The 22,262-nt window shown below is 36.7% G+C and overlaps 2 long non-coding RNA genes and 1 pseudogene across 2 annotated transcripts in view; 1 reads left to right on the top strand and 2 right to left on the bottom strand.

Annotated features, from left to right (window-relative positions):
* The window catches only part of LOC123788998 (uncharacterized), a 286,821-nt gene extending 280,234 nt beyond the window's left edge, over positions 1–6,587 (bottom strand). The window contains exon 1 of the long non-coding RNA XR_015723874.1: positions 4,908–6,587. This is a non-coding gene — a long non-coding RNA (uncharacterized LOC123788998). The remainder of the gene's footprint in view (positions 1–4,907) is intronic.
* Positions 6,588–13,703: 7,116 nt separating this feature from the next.
* LOC123789672 (developmentally-regulated GTP-binding protein 1 pseudogene) lies at positions 13,704–16,253 on the top strand (annotated as a pseudogene).
* Positions 16,254–21,017: 4,764 nt separating this feature from the next.
* Positions 21,018–22,262, bottom strand: part of LOC123789000 (uncharacterized) — a 52,214-nt gene continuing 50,969 nt past the window's right edge. The window contains exon 5 of the long non-coding RNA XR_015723876.1: positions 21,018–22,101. This is a non-coding gene — a long non-coding RNA (uncharacterized LOC123789000). The remainder of the gene's footprint in view (positions 22,102–22,262) is intronic.

Below are 22,262 nucleotides of genomic sequence, written 5' to 3' on the forward strand. Positions count from 1 at the left end.
ATCATGAAAAAAAAAAAATGTCAGTCAGACTGAAATTATCTGTTATAGAACTTTGGCTAAAATAAAAATGGTGCCCCAATTCTCTGGCAAATGTTTAAGCTCATATTTCATCTCCTTTAGCCCAATACACTTGTTATTTCAGGGTCTTTGATGAGTCTTTTCTGTTGCCTCTTTCTTCGGGTTTCTTTTAATCAGTCTTTTCTCCTCACGTGCCTTGATATCTTGGATTTTTGTTGTTGTTGTTGTTCCAGACATTGTATTTGCAAAACTGATTGTATAAATAATTTCAGTTAGAGCCTAAGATAACTTCAGCTTCTGCCAGAAGTGATTTATCTTTTGTTTCTGCAGGGGGCACTATAAACATGGGATTATCCTCATCCAATCCCAGAAATAGAAATGTTTCAGAACTAACTTCAGGCTCTATGAAGGCCACTTTATATACATTTACCCTCGCTCTGGGGTTGTATCCTCTGGGACCTTTCTTCAAAGCTACAGGCATCTACCAGAGCCCAATTTATTTCATAGGCTTTGGACTCCAATTTCTGCTTCCCCGGAAGTCTGGAGTAAATTAGGGTGGATTCCTTTCTGACATATTTCACAAGTAATAATTATAAGCAAAAATTTAATTGTAAAAAAAGAAGAAGAAACTATAGAAGTAGTGGAGCAAGCTATGGAGTTTCATATATAAACTTCACATATAAACCCGGAAACGGAAAGGATGGTCTAATCAGCACTCAGAATCCAGAGTCCTCAAAGAAAAGATTGATAACTTTCCCTACCTTAAAAAAAAAAAAAAATTCTACATGTCAGGAAAAACCATAAATAAACCCAAAAGGCAATCGGGAAAAATATTTGTAATTCTATCACAGACAAAGGGCTACTCTTACTAGAATATATTAGTGGCTAAAAATAAATTTAAAAAATGAAAAATAGGCAAAGATCATGAACAGGAAATGCAAGTAACTTTTAAACACATAAGCAGATGTTCCAAATCATCTACAATGAAAAATAAAATTAAACTACTTTGAGATGCCACTTTAACTTATCATATTTACAAAAATGGAAAGTTTGAGAAAGCACTCCATTAGTAAGATGATGGGGAAACAGGCAACTTCACACATTGCCGATTGGAATATATATTAGTGCAATTACTATGAACAAAAATTTGGCAATAACTATCAAAATTACAGAAATCTCTGATACAATAATCCAACATATGACATTTTTCAGATATACTTGCACAGGTGAAAAATTATATAGATGCACACACTTATTCATTGCAGCATATTATCTAACAGAAAGAATTTACATTTATAATATCAAAATATGTAACAATATGGGAAAGAGCAAATAAATTATGGTATGAGGACTATAATCATTGTTTTTACTTTCATTGAAATACCACAAGCCCAACAAAATTAAAATTATTAATAATACATACTAAAACCAGAAGCACCAAATAACACAAACTCTGGTTCATTAGAAATCAGCTAAAGTAAATAGAAATTTGTGTAAGTATTCCACGTTGATTTTGCAGAATTCTGTATGGACAAGAAGAAGAAGGGCTTTGTCAAGAAAAAGAGAGAATGAAAAAGAGATCCTGTTGGAATATATCATCCAACAGTACGTTTTAGGGAAGTGTGTGAGAGGCATATTTTATAATCCTTTCAATAACAGAAAATAACTCTCAGTTGCCTTCAGAATTGAATGACAAATTATCTTGAAGTAAAATGTTTTTTTAAGATTTTATTTATTTATTTGACAGAGAGAGAGAGACAGCCAGCAAGAGAGGGAACACAGGCAGGGGGAGTGGGAGAGGAAGAAGCAGGTTCCTAGCGGAGGAGCCTGATGTGGGGCTCCATCCCAGAACGCCGGGATCACACCCTGAGCCGAAGGCAGACGCTTAACGACTGCGCCACCGAGGCGCCCCTGAAATAAAATTCTTAGATCAAAACCTTTTTCCTTCAAAATTCCACTGAGAGGGCCTCCTTCACACCCTATACTAGACTAGGTTAAACACACACACGCAAATACATCTTGCATTTCACCTTATGTTATAATATTACATACATAATTATTTCACTGATAAACTTTGTCCCCACCATCCTGGAAACCCCACAGTAATAGGGACTGTGATTATTTTATTTGCCTCTGATTCACCTAGGTTTGTGTAGACACAGAGTAAGTATACAGCACATATATTTTTAAATGAATAAATGAACAAATGAGTAAAGAAAGTACCTATATATATTACTTCATCTTCCTCTAACATTTAGCATTAGAACAAAGGCATCTAAACAAAGGTAAATTTTGCTCTGTAGTAAATAAATTGCAATTCTAAGTTCATGCTTGAAGGATTTTGAATCCTTTTTTTTGAATTTGGTAAGAAATTTGTCTATGTGTGAAGCTTCTTATAGTCTGTACCATAGAACTTTTTTTTTGATATGAAATCATTTGGATTCAAAATTTAAATACCCTTATTAAGATGTAATTATGTCAATCAGTGATGTAAGATCTTGGGCAAAAATGTGAATACAGTAACAGCAATACAGAATGGCTCCCTTGTGCCAGATACTCTTCCAGGGGCTTTATGAATAATAACTAGTTAATCCCAAATTAACTCTCTGAAGTTGGGTTAATTATATAGATGAGGCACCTGAGATAAGCAAAGGTTAAGACAGTTTCCAAAGGAGAGAACCACTTGGGGGACAAGAGATTCTTCGTAATGCTTAAATAAATATCATTTATACGTATATAAAATATGTATGCATATGCATGGAACAGATATATAAAAGAAACTCAGCAGAGGTTACTTCCAGGAGGAATGAAGAATCTACAGTGAGAGGAGGATTGATATTTCACTATAAACACATTTGTATTTTCTGAAAGGTTTGCTACGTACATATGTTACAGTTCCTGTTAAAAAAAATATCACCTATCCTGAATGTGTGTTATTTATGCTCCACTTGGCCAGGGATACCAACTGAAGGGAGAGAAGCCAAGGCCCAAACCTTCAATATCACAGCCTTGCCCATGGTCAGTCCTGTTTGAACAGAGAGTATTTAGGGTAATGTATAAACACAAAAAATATTTATTTTATAAATGTTATGAATATGCTTTGGGGAAAATATATTACAAAAATATAGTTTGTTTCCTTTTCTTTGAATTATTTTATATATTCATTTTAAAAGGTCCTTGGGAAATGTATTCTCACTGTAATACATAACTGCTCACGAGTCACTTTAGTAATAGGAAGGTGCATTGTGCTTTATCTACAAGTACTGATACTCAGTATTTCTTTGAAAACAGCACCAGCTTTTTGATCCTCATCATTCCAGTTTTATAATCATTCAACATCAAATCAGGAGCAAGTCTCATCATTTTCAAACCATACTGATGTGGGATGATGAGATATCAGTTCAAGATATTGTTTCAGTTGAAAGGGAAAAACACCTGTTAACAACAACAACAACAACAACAAAACGCAAAAAAAACAAATCTACTTGTCTGTTTCAAAAATTTTTTTTTTAAGCTGTAATCTGATGGACAAGAAATACATGATAGTAGACTTACAATAAGATGAGCCACAACTGTTCATTTTGCCTTTAGTTCAATCAGACTCAGAAAAGAAATAATAATTCACAGGACGCAGAAGGAGATGGGATGGGATTGGCAGTGCTTTTTTCCCTTTTGAGATAAGTACAGGCAACGCTGAACTGCAAGGAAAGCACTTAATCCCTATCAAAAACACATTTTAAATAAGTATATATCTGATGTAAAAAGCATCCCCTCATGTGGAGAGATAAAGCCTAACAATAATAGCTGACATTTACCAACACATTCCAGCTGACCTTGCACTCTTCTGTTATCACATTTAATATCCTGTTTTTTTAATGTTCAAGAATGGTGAAACAGGTGCCACCAGGATAAGTGACTTAGTCAAAACAAAACACTCTAGAAACAGAAGAGGAGATCCTCAAATCCAGGATTCTTCATTCTGAGTCCAGAGTTGAGCATACAGCATTTATTCACCAAATATTTATTTAGCTCCTCTCTGCCAGGTGCTCCTCAAAGACCTTGGAATGCAATCCTCTTGAGGAACTTACTTGTTACTGGGAGAAACTGATGGTGTCAAGAAGACTAATTTTTTTAAAACAACATTTTGTGATAAATTATATTATAGAAATGAAGAGTATGCTACAATTAAGACTAAGGTTGGGCCTTTTTGAGTAGAGGGATGAGCCCAGCACTAAAGGAGCAGAAGCAGCAGCTTGTGTAGAGCAGAAGGAAGAACTTACAAGCAGAAAGAAAAAACATAGGCCCTGAGGTTTTAAGAAAGAACTGCAGCTGTTTGTGAAGCAAAAAGGAGGTCTGTGCACTGGACAGCAGAAGCAGAGGGAGAATGGCATGAGCAAAATCTATAGAGGTAGGAATGGGGATGGATTATATAAGACTTTATAGATGATGAAAGAGTTTGAATTTTATTCTAAATAACATAGGAATTCACTTAAGGAATTTAAATCAGAAGGAAACTCTAATTTACATTTTTCAGTGTAAAATTTGCTGGGCAAGTAAGTAGATGATGGTACTACTTGCTTAAACAGGCTTTATAACTTTTACTCAAAGATAGTTTTGAGAATAAAAGGAGGCATCACTGATAGTTACTCTATGACAACGGGTCTACACCTGGATGTCCCAGGTGTATTAGTCGGCTTTTGCTACATAACACACTACTCATTGGATTTAAATAACATTTATTCAACTCACAATTCTAAGAGTAACTGAGAAGCATTTTGTGGTCTGAGTCTGCATGGAGGATTGCCTCTGGGCTCACAGGCAGACTAGAGAAGGCCAATCTGAAGGTGGCTAAATAATCTAAGATGGTCTTTGAATTGCAATAGACTCACATGTCTGCTTGTTGTCAGCCAGGGATATTGAAGCAAATATGCCACTGGTGTCTCATTATCCTTCAGGCTGGCTCACTCACAGGGTGGTGAGGGAGTTCTACAAGCAACAAAAGTTAAAGCCATAAGACCTCTTGAGGTCTAGGCTCATAAATTATGTGATTTATAACTCATCATTTCTCCTACATTCAATGTCAAAGAAGGTCAAGCGTCAATCCCAGATTTAAAGAGTGAGAAGCCAAACTCCACCTTTCGGTGAGAGGTACTGCAAATTATTGTGGCCGTTTTATACACTCTAACACCAGGCACAGTGGAATGTATGCTCTCACCGCATTTACTGAAATGAGGAAAACTAGAGGAAGTACAGCTTATTTCCAAGTACCACAAAAAAAGGCTATTCTACCACCCCGGTACTTCAAACAGTCTTAGAATTATGAACACAGATTTCTCCTTTGGAAGCCATATCAGGACTTTGAAACACAAAGAGAATTAACAGTCTGGGAGGTTGTATAGATGGGCCCTCTGTGTTAGAATAAATCCTTTAATACATCCGTATTCTCAGAATGAAGTAGGGATCTTTAAAGTAGATGATTACATCAGGTATATTCATTGAGTACAGTGGTCAAACATAGATGATATCTACCTATTTCTGGTCCTATGCCTCCTGGTATCTCATGCTGCCTCTGGGGCAAAATACTTTCACAGCCCAAGGATTCTTATGCTTTGAAAGACATGGTGATGACAGTTGCAAAATTAATGACCACACCCGGGCCACTAACTGTCTATGGCTTTTTCTTATTTATTTATTTGCCCAAATTTTCTTTCTAAGGAAATTCAAAGAAGTCAGGATGAAACTCAAGAGTGTCAGAGCAATAGGAAGGATGTGCCATGGGTCTCAAAATCTGAAATGTTCTTAGCTTTAGTCCTTGTCTGGTACTCTCATGCCTTCTTGCCTAGAGTGCAAGATCTCCACTAGTCCACACTGTCACCACATCCCCATCTCCTCCTGCACCTGAGCAACAACCAATGGATCCATATTTTACAGAAGTCTTTAAACAAACAAACAAAAAACTTCCCAGAGTGTTTTGAAGAACTACCGTGTTTAGGAATCACTGATATTATCAAGTTTATAGATGAACCTAGATTCTTCACTTAATCTTGATGCAAGTGGCATTTGTGTTTTCTTGGAACCTAAAGAAATCATAATGTATAAATAATTTCCTAAGAAGAGACAAATTATTCTTTTGTTTTCTTTGAATTACTTTTACTAGAGAAAGAGAATTTTGTGTCACTAAATACAAGCATACATCATTTTCTTGTGTTTCTCCTTACTGTGTTTGGCAGATGTTCCATTTTTCACAAATGGAAGGTTTGTGATGACCCTATGTTGAGCAAGACTACCGGAACCATTTTTCCAAGTATTTGCTCACTTCGTGTCTCTGTAATACATTTTAATAATTCTCACAACATTTCAAAATTTTCATGATTACGATATTTCTATGATGACTTGTGATCAGTGATTATGACTCATTGAAAGCTCAGATGATGGTTAGCAACTTTCAGCAATAAAGTAGTTTTAATTAAGGTATGTACATTGTTTTTTTAACATAGTGCTATTGCACACTTAACAGACTACAGTACAGTGTACACATAACTTTTATATGCACTGAGAAACCAAAAAATTCATTTGACTTACTTTATTGCAATATTCACTTTATTGTGGTGGTCTGGAACCAAACCTGCAACATCTCTGAGGTATGTCTGTAAAGAAATTCTTACAGTAGTGGTATACTTCTCAGATTTCAGACACCTGACTCCTGTAAATTAGATTTAGTTTCTTTGGGATATGGCTGGCAGATGTCACTTCTATGTATTGAATCTTCAAGATGGGTACATTATTCTCCTGAAAAGAATGCTGAAATGTATAAAAATGAACAATAGCAACGACAGAGCACAAAGAAAATTCCTGCTCAATAACACATAAACTAGTGAAAAGTAGAATCAGTGCAAAAAGCAAGGTTTGCTATTTCTTTCTTTTGTGTACACCAAACACTGTTAAGATAATAGCAATAATGGCTATAATCATTGAGTCCTATACCACAGCCTTCACAAGACTTTTCACTAAGCTTGTTACTAGCATTAGTCTATTAATCTACACAAAATCATGAGGCAGGAATACTATCCCTACTTTAAAGATAAGGAATCCAGAACATAAGAATGTTAAGTAACTTGTCCAACTTGCACACTGGTAAGTGATGGAGCTGGGATAGGACCAGGTCACTATAACCCAAAACCCATATATTCAACCATTCTTAGAACCTGAGCTAGAAGGAGAAGAGTAGGGGCAGAGAAAAGGCAGAGAAGGTGACAAGATCTGAAAACATGGTCATGATTTCTCAACATATGCTTAGTAATGACTACAAATTTGACTTCCAAACTTGATATTCTCCCAAACCCGGCAATCAATGCATAATTCAGGTAAATATGCAACTACTCTCAGAGGGAAATGAAGGGAACCTCATGTTCTATTACTCTCTTCATCTTCTAATACTTTACACGTAGAGAATATTATTAAGCTAAAATGTAGGTGTTTTATTCCCTTTGTTTAGGGGGAGAATTGTTTGTTTTTATTTCTATATAATCATATCTGTCAATGAGATGAAAATTTCTCTGGTGCTTGATCAATGAAAAGTAATAGTATTCAAGGACTGCCTATCAAATGGACAGAGTTCACTGGCGGGAATTGAGTGATAAGTCCAATTGAGTGGGTTCCTTTCCAAAGGGCAGAGAAGAATCAGTGTTAAGTCCTCCTCTTCCACATACCGTTATATGGATCTTCCCACAAGGAAAAGGACATTTCACCAATTTGGCAAGTAGTTCAGGAATTTTTACAACTAAAAACTGTAAAGCAAAAGTTAGCCAAATACGGATAATTCCTAGGAATAATTTTATTTGAAAGTGATCTATATCTTGACTGATAGTAAATAGTACAGATCATCTGCATATAGTCTACACTGGGACTTTTTGCTAAAAAGGCTTTCCAAATGATTAGTAAAGACAGATAGACATTTACGTATCTCTTCTTTTTGTTTATTATTTATCTTCTAAATGGGGATTTGTCTTTAAATTTCCACAGAAAATGCTTTAAGTTGTTTTATTAGATATATTCCAAAGAGACATCATTTCTAGTAAATGGAATATTTTAAGTATCTATATCTTTATATCCTCCTGAATTTCATACACAGAGTTTCTCTGCTTTTATTATTATTATGTAAGATTTTGTGTGAATTAAATTATTAGGAACTGCCTAAGTTCATTTTAGGTACAGTTTACAAACCAAATTTGATTATTTTGTAAGTACCATAAAATCCCCCTTTTTAGTGCCACATGCTGGATCCAGTTATTTGAGTGTATCTAGATGAAAACCAAGAGATGGGGACCATGTATTTTCTGCGAATATGCTCTTATTTCATTACCCACCCATCACCTCCTGTTTTCAAAACCAAAGGAGAGCTATAGAAGGAGGTAATGGAGGTAGACCATTTGGTCCAAATATCAAATGTTTAGAGACCTGTGCATATGCTTTAGCAAAGTAAGGTAGGGTGACATTTTATTATAAATACAGACCTCCTAAAATCCATCAGTGCTAGATAAACACGAGTGAGAGGGCAGGGCCAGGGGCAAGGATTCTCATGATAGGAAAATTGCATGGGTCTTAACAAAACTCATAGAGTTTGTTTATTTTCTTCTTCCTTTCTTAATAAAAAATTATTTTTCTTTCAAGTGCTTCATTTAAATTGATTTCTCGTAATTGTTGATAAAGAAAAAAGCATATCTTTATTCTTTAAACAATTTGTTAAAATCTTGTATCTGTAGCTCGCCAGAATTTTAAGGTGTGTCACGAACCCCACTTAAAAGAAGTACATAAGAAACAGATCTACACTCAGCCTATCTGGAAAAAAAAAAAAGCCTTAAAATTCCCTTTGTAGGGCTGAATGACTAAGATGAGCTGTCTATGTTAATCAGATTAAATAAGAAATGGCCAAATATCTATTATGTGCTGCATGGAGACAGACACTGACAATCAAAGCTAGAAAGTTTTAATGAGGAAACTTAATTAAAACACATCATCTTCAGAAATAGGAGTCCTTAATTTGAGAAAAATCACTGCCAAACTTAGCTCAGCTGTACTAATTAGCAGAGGCTGGGAATTCAGAAAGCTATCCTGTTAGAAAAAGATATGCTAAGGAGTGACTCCACAGACTCCTGCCCATAGAATCTATTGTTGGGGCTCTGATCCTATGACCGATACTCGTGTAGATTTGGGCAGAAACAGGACTTTAAATGATACCCCGGCAGATCCCCTTATGAAGTACAGAGTTCTCATCTAAACATCCTGATATCCAGGAACCTCAACGCCAGAGACAAGGATTCACTACATTCTTTGGTCAATTTTTAAATATTTCAATTTAACTGGGAGTATTGTCTTCAATTGAGCTGAATCTCTTTGAGGTTTATTTTCACTTATTGTTTAATTCTTGCTCTCTAAAGTTATACAGATGAAGTCTAACCCCACTTCTCCATACCTGTATCTGTTAACGTCTTTTTTTTTCTTTTCTAACACAACAGGATTTCCTGATGTTTCTACTGAGCCTCATAACACTTTTCAGACCTTACCACCATCAGGGTCAGTCCCTTCTGGAAGAAATGCAGTTGTGGTCCTTCTTAATCTGTGATACCTCAAAGTCTAATCTATTCAGTGTGTCATATAATAGGACTATTGCTTCCAGTGCTTTGGACTCTCAAATTTTGTAATTGCTACCTAATTTTGCATTAACACTGTGGCAGTTACAGCACACTGTTGGCTGATTTTGAACTTGTAATCAACTGAAACTCTTGTCTTTCTTATGAACAGCTATTGAGCCAGGTTCATCTATATTTTGTACTTCATCACTTGATTAATTTGTTTCATCCTTATTGAACAAATGACGAATGTCCACTTTAAGAAAAATTAGAAAATACAACGAGTAAGCAAGATGAGCAAGAATAAAAATTAAGTATAAAGCATCCCTTTATTCCAAACATTTGAAGACAAACAGCATTTCCATTTTGTAAATATTTTATCAACTTCTTTTTCTATGCATACATACACTGGCTGTTGGATATTTATGTGCATTTACTGTGTACACATACAATATGTAATTATATATATTCTATGATCTTGATCTCACGAACTTTTTCCAAGTTGTAACTTTGTAAATGTCTTTAAATTTTTAAGATACATATTTATTCATCTATATTTTCATGTGAAATGGCTTCACAATATTCCAGTTTTAGATGTAACAACACTGTTCAAGGTCCTATGGCCATGTAAGAAACCACTTCAAAATGTAGTGACTTAAAACAAGTCTTCCTTTTGCTCTCAAATCTATGGTTTGGAAGAGCTCAACAGACTTGTCTCTGCACTACCTGGAATCAGCTTTAGTGCCTAAAGGCTGGAGGCTGGTTTTATCTGAAATCTCATTCACTTACATGAATACTAGATGCTGGCTTTCTACTAGAACACCTACAGGTGACCTTGCCATGTAGTCTGGGCTTCCTCACAACATGGAAACACGACAAACAGGGTTTCGAGGAAGAAAAATTCCAAAAGAGACAGAACCAGATGAAAAGTCATATTGCCTTTAAACATCACTTTCATCATATTCTATTCAATGAGAGAGCCACAGTCCTACCCAGGTTCAGGGGGAGGCAAAATAGACTCCAACTGAAAACGGGGAAGGAACAAGGTTAAGGAAGAGCATGTGGGACTGGAAATATTTTTATGATGATTTTGGGAAATTACTATGTCCACAGCCATAATTCATTTAACCTACTTGATACTGTTTAAAATTTCTACCATTATAAAAAAATGCTGCAGAAATAGTTCTCAAATATACATTTGTGGGCATTTACATAATGATTTCCCTAGGATATATTCTGAGAACAGTGATTACTGGGTCAAAGTGTACCCACATTTCTAAGACTTTTGATAGATACTAGCAAATTGCCGTTCAGAAACGTGATGGCAATCTAGACCTTGATCACCAGTCTATGAATGGAAAAGTCTATTTCCTAACTCCAGCTTATAAGACTGGGTATTATCAGACTTCCTAATATTAGCCAGTGCTATATTATTATTATTTGAATTTCTTCAATTATTAGTACATTTGAACATTTTATATGTCTACTGGTAATTTGTATTTCTTTTTAGAAATTGCTTTTTCTTGGCCTTCAATCACTTTTCTTTTGATCTCTCTCTTTGAAGTGTTTTAGAGTTTTCTGTAACGAGGACATTAAACCTTGTCTTATATATTGCAGTGCTTTTCCCAATTTGTTATTTGCCTTTTGTACCCTATGTAAAGTTCCTGTTTTTTCCTGTATAAGAATATTCATTTCTTAATAACGGTTTGAGGCCTTCTTCAAGACATACGTTACATAAAAATTAACCTATATTTTCTTCCAGTACTATTTTTAAGATTTAATTTTTATAGAAACTCTTCAATAAATCTGAAATTTGGTGTATGGGAAGAAATAGAAAATACATCTTCTTCTAAATAATTTTCTTGAAAATCATTTGTTTAATAATTCATTTTTTCTATTATTTGAGATGTCACCTTTATCACAAACCAAATACTTAAATAGACTAGTGCCTGATCTTTTAGATTGTGTATATGCCTCCATTTATCTGTCTATTGCAACTTGTTTGTCTATCAATGTATTTTTCTACCTCTTTCTCAATGTATTCTTATTACACTATTATAGACACTGCTGCTTAATGGACAGTGATATGTAAACTTTCTTGTTTCTTAAAGCCATTTGTAAATCTGATAGAAGTTTTGGATTCTCTACCTAAAAAATATTTTCTCTACCTAGAAAAATTCTGTACCATAAAATTGTTTTCAATCAATTTCCTACAACTATCCGTCTCTGAGACCCATATAAGGGTTTCATTTTTGCACATATCTTAAGAATTTAACTCCTGAGTATTTTATTGTTTAGACCATTATTGTGAATGAGCTCTCTTTTCCATTTAATATCCTATTATGTTGGTTTGTTTATATCATATAGGAAAGCTGTTGATTTTTTTAAAAATAATTCTTTTTTATCCATCCACCTTTTTGAATTCTTTCAATTTCAAATTTACATGTTTTCATTTTGAATGAGTAAGTCATAGGGATGAAAGCTGCAACATACGGGATATAGTCAATGGTATTGTAATGGTGTTGCATGGTGACAAATGGTAGCTACACTTGTGGTGAGCACAGCATAATGTATAGATTTGTCAAATCACTATGTTGTACACCTGAAACTAATGTAACATTGTGTGTCAACCGTGCTTAAATAAAATAAAATTAAAATTAATGTTTTCATTTTAAATCCTTTGTGTGTTCTCTGTAGACAATCAAATCATCTGCACTGAATATAGCATTGCCTTCTCTTTTCCAGTTTTTAAATATGATATATATCATGTTAGAATATTTAAAACACATGTCCTGGATAGAATATCTAAAACAATGCCAAAAAATAATGGAGATAATACAATTTTATTTTTATTCATTTTTTAATGCATAAATTACTTTGAATGCAACTAGTCTTACCTGGCTACCTGTGCAAGATAAAAATTCTTTACTGTGTTCAGTTTCCTTCTGTTTTTCATACGTTTTTGTTCTATTCCCAGTTTATTAGCAATAAATGTCTTTTTGAACTTTTTATTGAGATATAATTCACTTACTATAAAATTCACCCTTTTAAAGTGTACATTTAGTAGGTTTTGGTATACTCACAAAATTATGCAACCATTACCCTTAACTAATTCCAGAACATGTCATCACTCCAAGTAGAAGCCATTCATTAGTAATCACCCCCCATTCCCCACTTCCCTCAGGCCCTAGTAACCATTAATCTACTTTCTGTCTCTATGAATTTGTCTATTCTAGACATTTCGTATAGTTTCTTATCAAATTGAGTCAATTATTTCCAACTCTTAGAGATTTCTGAATTCTGATTCTACTCCAGTTACATTAGCTATTAATTTTGCACTGCCAGATGAATATTGATTAGTTTTATAAGTATGCCCTGTGTTCTAGGTCATTACTAAATTTCAAACAGAATTGTGCCAATTATTTGTGCAACTGCTACATAGGAATCTTCTGTTACATTGTTGTAACAAGCTAAAGGTTTGCTCATCTTTAGAATCATCTTGTCTGCGTGTCTCTGTTTCTCCTTCAAGCATGTCTTAAAAAACTGTTATTAGCTAAGAACATGTTACATTGTTTCTGGTATACCAGCCAAACCCTTCCAAATCCTGAAATTAAGGGTATTTTGGCAAAATTTATTATAAATCACCACATAGTAACTCCTACTAATCAATACACCCTTTTCTCTATGTGAATAAACTGTCTCTTTCATAAGAAAATTCAAACTCTTCTCTAGTATTAACTACAAATCTAAAGCCCCACAATTTTCAGAATAAAACCTTTAAAAATAAACCCAAATTGTTAGTGTTTCCTACTCTAAATTCTGTAACCTTTCCTTTTTCCATCATATCTCAAAAATCACAGATAATGTGGCAATTGCTAAATCGCCACCTTAGTGTCTACTTTCTATCCACTACAGCCTAGAGGAGAGTGAAAGGGACAGCAGTATTATTCATATCGCTCTGCCAAATTGCTATTAATTATTATAATCAATGATTCCTTTCTCATTCCTCCCCCCCAACACTTGATTAATATAAATTATCATGAAAGATGAAAAGTCATGGACTCTGACAAGTATGGCACAGAGAAGGGCCCCAGGAGTGGTCTCATGGAGTGCTCAGAGTCTTCAGGCCCTGTCCCCACAGAGCCCAGTGATTTGCTTCAGGGGCAGGGCTAGACCTGGCCACCAGTCCAGGACAGGGTGGGAGGAATAGAGACTGCTATGTCCACCCAAGCTCCTCTCACCGTCCAGATACTCCCACTCCCACCCATCCCCCAGTGCTTTAGTTGTACCCAGGCATGCAGACAGAGCTGGCTTCCCACCACAGTGGGGGAACAGCCACCCATCTATTAGAATCAGTCTCTTTCTAATGCCCTAATTTACAAAAAAGCTAGAGCTCCTCAATCCATCAGAGTTCTGGTCTCCCATGGTTATGGATATATACACATGTATACTGTAGAAATAAAACAAAAATGGAGTCACATATGTTAAGGATAAAATGAAGTTGGCCAGTACAGTCGCATTAAAGAGAAACAAAACAAACTTACCTAAGTTACAGAAATTGACAGCTCTTCTCAAAAATCAGCGAAGAACGCCAGCCAATCCCCAAACACCAAGTGTGTTATGTCATCTTGGGACTTTCCCGTTCCACTGACTGGGCTACCCTGATCCAAATAGGGAAGAAGATCACTAGGCAATCAGCTGAAAAGGCCAAATACATTCTGCATTTGCCGTATTAAAACCCTTTACTCTGGGGGCACCTGGGTGGCTCAGTTGGTTAAGCAACTGATTCTCGATTTTGCATCAGGTCATGAACTCAGGGTCCTGGGATGGAGTTTTCACTGCCTCCCTGCTCTTCCAGGAGTCTGTTTGAGACCCTCTCTCTCTTTCTCTACCCCTCCCCCCACTCACGTGCTCGCTCACACTCTCTCTCAAATAAATAAATAAATCTTTAAAAAAAAAAAAAAAGCCCTTTAGTCTGTGAGCAACTCGGAACTCACAGCTCCCATAGCCTTGAGTTTCCAAGTTTGTAGGTCAAAACCCTTGCAATAAACTCATCTTTCTGCCTTGTTTTATTCAGTATGCAGGGTTCGGCAATACAAACTTGTGTGTACACAGGGGCCAGCACCAAGCTCCATAGTGAATGATGCATCCTCTTCCCCAATAAAGAAATGACAAACAAAAAAAGCAACTTAAAAAAAAAAATGGACTGGGGGGAGGGGAGAGGAGAATGCTCCATACTGTGTGTCTCCATGAGCCTCACAGGCAGAACTCTCACTAGAAGTAGAAAGTACCTTGTCTATGCATTGCATTAGCACCTGATGGAACTGGCTGATCTGCACCAGGTATAGTGACCACTGCACCCCCTAGGATTCACCACCAGAAGTGGCACCTTAACCAAGATCACAGAGATCAAAGCTGAGATGGCTCAGACTCAAGAAAAACAAGGCCACAGCACACCGCCTAAGCCTAATTAAACTTGTGTTTCTAAGCTTTGCAGAGAACTTGTTACTCCAGATGGTGGTGGTAGTGGGCTGGGAGAAGATTTTGATGTGGCCAAGACAGGTAATGTTCAAATATTGGGTTTGTGAATTTTCCATCTGTGGAGAAGTCAACACTGCTCAGTAACCTGGCAGGGTTGTTTTCAACATGACAGCCTGAGTTCATTACTCTCACCACAGTTCCTCGTGTCATCAGATACAAAGGTGTCAAGACCCAGCTTCTGGATCTCCCAGTTATCAATGAGGGTGCCAAGAAAGGAAAAAGTAAAGGAAGTCATTGCAGTGGCCTGAGCATGTAACTTGATCCTTGTTGTTCTGGATGTCCTGAAATCATTGGGACCTGAGAAGAGAATTGAAAACAAGCTGGAAGGCTTTAGCGTTCACTCGAACAGCAAACTGCCAAACATTGGCTTTAAGAAGAAGGATAAGAGAGGCATCAATCTCACTGTCACTTGCCCTCAAAGGGAACTGGAAGCTGAGAGTGTGAAGAGCATTCTGGCTAAATATAAAATTAGTAATGCTGGTGTGGCTCTGCATAGTGATGTCACAGCAGATGACCTCATTGACGTGGTGGAAGGAAACAGAGTCTATATCCTTTGTATCGATGTGTTAAATAAGATTGATCAGATCTCCACTGAAGAACTGGATATCATCTATAAGGTGCCTCACTATGCATTCTTCTCTGTCCATTACTGCTGGAATTTTGGTGAACTCTTGGAAAATATCTGCTACTAACAAACACTAGTGAGGATTTCACCAAACACAAAGGCCAGTTGCAAGATGACATACCTCCAGGGGTGCTGCCTTAACCCAGGATCACATGGAGGATTTCCACATGAATATTCACAAAAACCTTATCAAAGAATTAAATATCTTTCAGTCTGGGGGACCCTCTGTGAAACACAATTCTCAAAAAGTGGGTTAAGTCCATATATTAGAGAATGAGAACGTCATTCATTGTGAAAAATTGAAGCCTTCTTCTTTCCCCAACTGCCAGGCCAACTGCAGCAGTTTTCCCCATGACCAAGCATTCTATCCCAGGTCCGTTCTGGCTTTGGCAGCCACGAGACCAGGAATCACGGGAGGAAGATGGAGGCACCCACACTGAAACCTCACTTGTCTCATCTTAGTGTCACCTTGTATATTGAACTGCATAAAAACCTGGTAGAGGGGGGAAAGCCATTTTGGGTAAGGATTTCACAAATATCTACCTGGGGATTCATAATTAAGGTGGTCACAGGGTCATAAATATTTTTGAAATCTTGTTCAGGGCATGTGTATGCAAATCTGAAATATGTAAACAAGGACACCTATACCTGAGGTGAGGTTAATGAATGTTTAATGAATTCGTGAGTGACATAACCTTTCAGTGACAGTGCTCACTCTGATATTAATGCGTATAGGACACATCAGTAACTACTTATTAAAGTTTTGCCTTTCATTATTCAATTAGTGGGAAATAAAGACAAACCTAAATATGTTCTACCACTGAAAAAAATGGCAAAATATTATAACTACCAAAAAAGAAAAAAATTCGCAAAAGCCTATCTAAGATCAACTTTGTTGTTTTTAACTATATTTACAGAAATATATTAAGATAAATATAAGCTTTATGGCAACCCAAATATTTCATGTTTGATTTATGAATATGATGGGTAGGAACTGTTACAAAACAGAAGGTAAATCCTTAAGATATTCAATTCTAGAATGTGTTCATGACCTTTTGTGCTTTGTGCCACATAATGAATTATTCATAGAGCATTGATAACAATGTGACATACAGTCTTAGACACACTGGATCAAATCACTGAACTGGGGGATGGAAGACTGTAATTCTCATTTTGGCTGTCATTACCTGTGTGACCCCGGCCACTTCATTCATTCATTCATTCACTCAACAACATTTTAGAAAACTTCTGCCATCTTCTATGAACTCTACCATACAACAGGCTATAGCAGTTAACAAAATGTCCCTGACTTCATAGAGCTTACAGTCCAGCCATTTAACCTCTAGTCAAGACACATCATTTCTTTAGTCTCAAGTGTTCTCATTTATGAAAGAAAAGAAAAGAATTGGGTATTTACAATATTCTATCAAATGCTCCTGAGCCTTATCAATAAAATATGTGCTTTCAGTCATGTTCTCTATAAAGATTGTGTGTTGTCCTAAGTTCTGTATACCATGTTGCAACATCCCTATGTGACCGCTAGCAATTGTTCCTTGAGCCAGGGGGTATTTGTACTGTAGGATATGTCAAATGCCATCATAATACTTGCCGAACAATGCAGGTGTGCATCCCATAGTCAGGAGCACTATAAGTTTCAGTCTACAGCTCAGAGCATTCCAAACAGTGTGAATGGACTATGGGGATTGTGAGCTGATAGCAATTCCCTCCAGCGTCAAGAGGTCTGATAAGGTATGGGGGGCTAGAGCATCTGGCTTGTGGTCTCCTAAAGCCAGCAGCCTTATCTGTTGCCTTTCATGTACTGTATACTTATATCATTTTTTAAGTATGTCATGATGTAAAAGAAATTGAGAAGTATTACTCTAACCAACCGAGTTGTAAAATCAAAAATGCAAATTACAATGAAGGTAAAGAAATAAAGAGCAGAAGAAATTTAGGAAAAGGTCACAGGGACACCAAAACTAATTCAATATTATCTGTATAAAATTGGTACCAACATATATTAGACTATTTCAGAGAGTATAAAACTATACATTAGGGCTCCTGGGTGGCTCAGTTGGTTAAGCGTCTAATTCTTGATTTTGGCTCGGATCATGATCTCAGGGTTGTGAGATTGAGCCCTGCGTAGGGCTCTGAACTTGGCAGGGGAGTCTACTTGAATTTTTTTCTCCCTCTCTGCCCTTTTCTCCCCTGCTATAAATAAATAAATAAACAAACAAACAAAATCTAAAGGAAAAAACAAAAAACAAAAAAGGGGTGCCTGGGTGGCTCAGTCTGTTAAGCATCTGCTTTTGGCTCAGGTCATGATCCCAGGGTCCTGGGATCAAGGCCCTTGTCAGGCTCCTTGCTCAGTGGAGAGCCTGCTTCTCCCTCTCCCTCTGCTTGCTGCTCCCCCTGCTTGTGCTCTCTCTCCTCTGTCAAATAAATAAATAAAATCTTTTAACAAACAAGAAATCTATACATGAATATGACATTGAATCTAAAGTGAAGGAGTAAGTGGGCATCTTTTGTCAGAAGTCTCAAAGAAAGCTATAAATTCGTTATTTTGGCTCATGAGGCAGTAACCCTATCCCCTTTATTTAGCACATTTATAAATATTATTCTCTAAAGGGGCTATAAATAGCCTCCATATTTGTAAAGTAAATCACATATATTATCAGATCTAAAGTCCACCGGTATGTCCATGAAACCCTAAGCGGTAATTATTTTTAAAGCTTCCTTCTTCTCACTAAAATATCAGAAAATAAGTTAGTTAAAGCCCTGATTTATAGAATTCCTTTGATCCTCTCACCCCTCAAATTCTTCAGATCTACCTCTCCATTCACAGAGCCACTGCCTGAAGTCTACCTTTCAAGTCTATCATCTGATCCACCTCCCACTATTTCTAGAATGCCTCTCTGTCCTCTGCAAGACATTTTAAAGGATCTCCTTTATCTATATAAATGATTCCCACAGAAGGAGGGAGGTACAGACATTATAATCTCAAATTATTTAGGAGGGATTTGTATGTTTTTCAAGTGGATTTTTTTCTTTAAAAGTAAGTAGCAGAGGTCACCTGAATAACGTCAAAGTTCCTTGACATGGCAAACATGGTCTTTCTTGATCCAGATTCAGCCTTTCTCTTTAGTCTTATCTCCCACCATCCCTCTTTCAAACAATTCCAAACTGTTTACAGTTCCCCCCAAATACTGGTGCATCAAATGCTGGTGTATTTGAACATGCCTTTCTTTTGCCCATCACATCCTCCAGCCCTGCTTGTCATGCACTTCAACGGCACCTCTCTGATCTTCACAGTTTATCACTCTGTGTTTTGCATCTGCTGCTCTTACAACACAAGATAAAAGTATCTTATGTCCATCTTATCCACTAAATAGGACCTTTTTTGAGTATGGAGATTATGGATTGTATTTTATTCAAACCGGTAAGGCCCAGCCTATATTAGGTACACAATAAATATTAAATTAAAGGAACATTTTTCTATAAGGTTTTTCATAATATTCTTTGAAGCTTTAGAAGTCAAAACATAATTGAGGATCCTTGTAGAATAATAAGATGTCAACCTTGAAAAAATGTTTTTGACTCCTTACAAAATTAACAACATAATAGTTCATTGTAGCCAAGGAAGGATTTGAAGTTAAAGTACCTATACTCAAAACCCCTTCTTTATTTCGGCAATGATTATGAAGCAGGCAGTGTGCTAGGTACTGAGTATTGAAAGAAAAAAAAAGGGTTGCTAGAACCTTCCATTCAAAACGTATCTGGGTTTGATATTCATGAAGCCACCCAAACTTCACTCAAAAACTCATGAAAATAGAGGGGGAAATAATGTTTTCAATATCATCAATTACAAAGATGAGTAAAAATCAATACCAGTATCTGGAAGGAAATGAATGTGAACTGGTAAATTTCCAAGTTTTAGTTAATGTTCTACCTTGCCTTTGTTTCACAAGATAGGCCTGGCCTTCAGTAACATAGCATATGCTTCAACATTCTAAGCAAAAGTATTTTAGACCTAAATTCTATACCTGGCTATAAGAGAGAGGCCATCTTCAAAGGGAACTCCTGGCAATGCTAGCCTATACTACCTTTTTAAAAAGAAAATAAGGTAAAGAGAGCTTCTTGTTCCATATTACCAGAAAAACAACAACAACAAGTTTTGGAATTTCTTCTGAATGCACCAGCATGAGTCGTATGCCAATTTCTGAATTTCTGGGCAAGAGAATTAAATGAGTTAATTGGCCAAACTTAGGTTATCTCTCCTTACCTAGAGAGAGAGCAGTAAGGGCAGGTAGTCATCCACACCTAAACTCCATAGACTAAGAGTGGGCTCTTCCGAGTATAATCACACCACTGGCATAAGAAGAAAGAGACAAATATTATGCTAAAAAAAATCAGGAACTGCATAAGTCCACTATAAAGTAAAGAGGGAGAAAAACTCCCTTCTGCATTATTTCTCACTAAGAATATGAAGACTATAGTAGTGGGTACTGTAGATAGGGAAAATCATGTCTTCTTATAATTATGAAAGCAGGTTTGAGTTCTCAGACTCTACAGAAAGGCCTTGGAAATCCTCAGGAACCCACCAACCACATCTAGAGAGCCATGGCTATAGAAATACTTTTGAAATTTTGATGACTGCTAATCACTTGGAGATTCTGATAAAATATAGATTGTGATTTTGTTGGTCTAGGATGGGGCCTTAGAGTCTTCACTTCTAACAATTCTCAGACAATAGTAATGCTGCTGGTCCACGGACCACTCCAAGTGGCAAAACTTAAAACAGTAAGGACATAAATGGAAATCCAGAGGCAGAAAAGAATTTGTGATTGGTTTACTCTGTTTCCTCTGCCTGCCTCTGCTGCCCCATCACAATGTCAGTTTTGTTCTAAGACTGATTTCATCTTGATCAAGGGAGGTCTGCAAGAAGCATTTGAGCTTTACATTTCCTCTTTTGTATCTAGCTAGAGAGAACACTTCCTACCCTAATTAACCAAAAGCTTGAGCTCATGTTCCTGGACCTACTGAAGCAGTGCCTTGCAGGCAGCAAAATGTCGTCTGCTCATTGACTCAAAACTGGAATACATGAGGCATTCACTGTCATTCATATATATATATATATATATATATATATATATATATAGAGAGAGAGAGAGAGAGAGAGAGAGAGAGAGAGAGAGAGAGTCATAAACACATATATGAATAGATGTGTACGTGTGTATATAATGTAATGAGGGGGATGAAGTTGCAGGGATGTTGGGCTTCCAAGCAAAAGCAGAAAGTGAGAGTAGGAAATAAAATTCCTATAGAGTAATGGGAAAATAAAAATGTCCCATAATACCTAGTAGCTAGAGTTAACTAAAAAGGAAGATGAGGGGAAAGCCTGCTGGAGCCCATGCCTGGAGCTTTAAAACAGGGACATGAAATTTTCTTACAAAGAGCCAAATAGTAAATATCTTAGGCATTGAGGGTCTCTATCACATATTCTTCTTTTATTTTTGAACAATCCTTTAAAAAAATGTAAAAATCCTGCCAGCAGGAGTTACCAATCCTCCTTTATATGAAGGTGTAGTCCCAGGGGTGCCTGGGTGGCTTAGTTGGTTAAGCATCTGCCTTCAGCTCAGTCCTGGGATGGAGCTCCATTTCCAGCCCCATGTCCAGGCCCATGTTCAGCCCTGTGTCCAGCCTTATGTTGGGCTCCCAGCTCAGCAGAGAGTCTGCTTGTCCCTCTCCTCTGTCCCTTCCCCAGCTGGTGCTCACTCACTCTCTCTCTCTCTCTCTTCCCCCCTTAAATAAATAAATAAAATCTTAAAAAAAAAAAAAAAACCTTAAAAAAAAAAAGAAGCTGTAGGTCTGGAAGAGGCAAGAGAATGGGGACATAGCCAAGTGAGCAGACACCTAGCCAGCTGCCCCTGGCCTGGAGGATGAATCCGCAGTAACCCCAACACCTCTGTCAAATCACTGCTAGTTTCCACCCAAAGTTCCCTCTCCCCTTCTTCTTTACTAAGATGTTCCTGATTTTTCTCAGCTGAAAAATACATCCAATTAGAAATACTTGCCTTCTCAGAATCCCATGGTGGTGAAGTTGTCACATTTGCATAATGGGGCCAAGAAGATAAATGGAAAATACTTAGTGGAATTTCCAGCCATTTTTGTACAAACATATGTATAGCTGGTATGCTCTATTGACTTTCTCTTTTCACTTCTCTTTCTCCCTCAGGAGGCATGGAAGTATAAGAGCTCTCCAGAGTCTTTGAGGATGAAAATCAGGTCCTAACAATGGGGAAGAAGAAGGTGGGAAAAAGCTTGGACATCTATGATTTCACAGATAGCCTGTGTCCAGAATTTCTCTTATGTGAGAAAAATTAATCTCTATTTGATGAAACCATTTAGTTGGCATGCTCCATTGGCCTTTGCTCCATGGATTCTGTTAC

The sequence above is a fragment of the Ursus americanus genome, chromosome 3 (genome assembly GCF_024610735.1).
Source record: "Ursus americanus isolate L20-20 chromosome 3, mUrsAme1.1.p, whole genome shotgun sequence".
Classification (NCBI taxonomy): Eukaryota; Metazoa; Chordata; class Mammalia; order Carnivora; family Ursidae; genus Ursus; species Ursus americanus.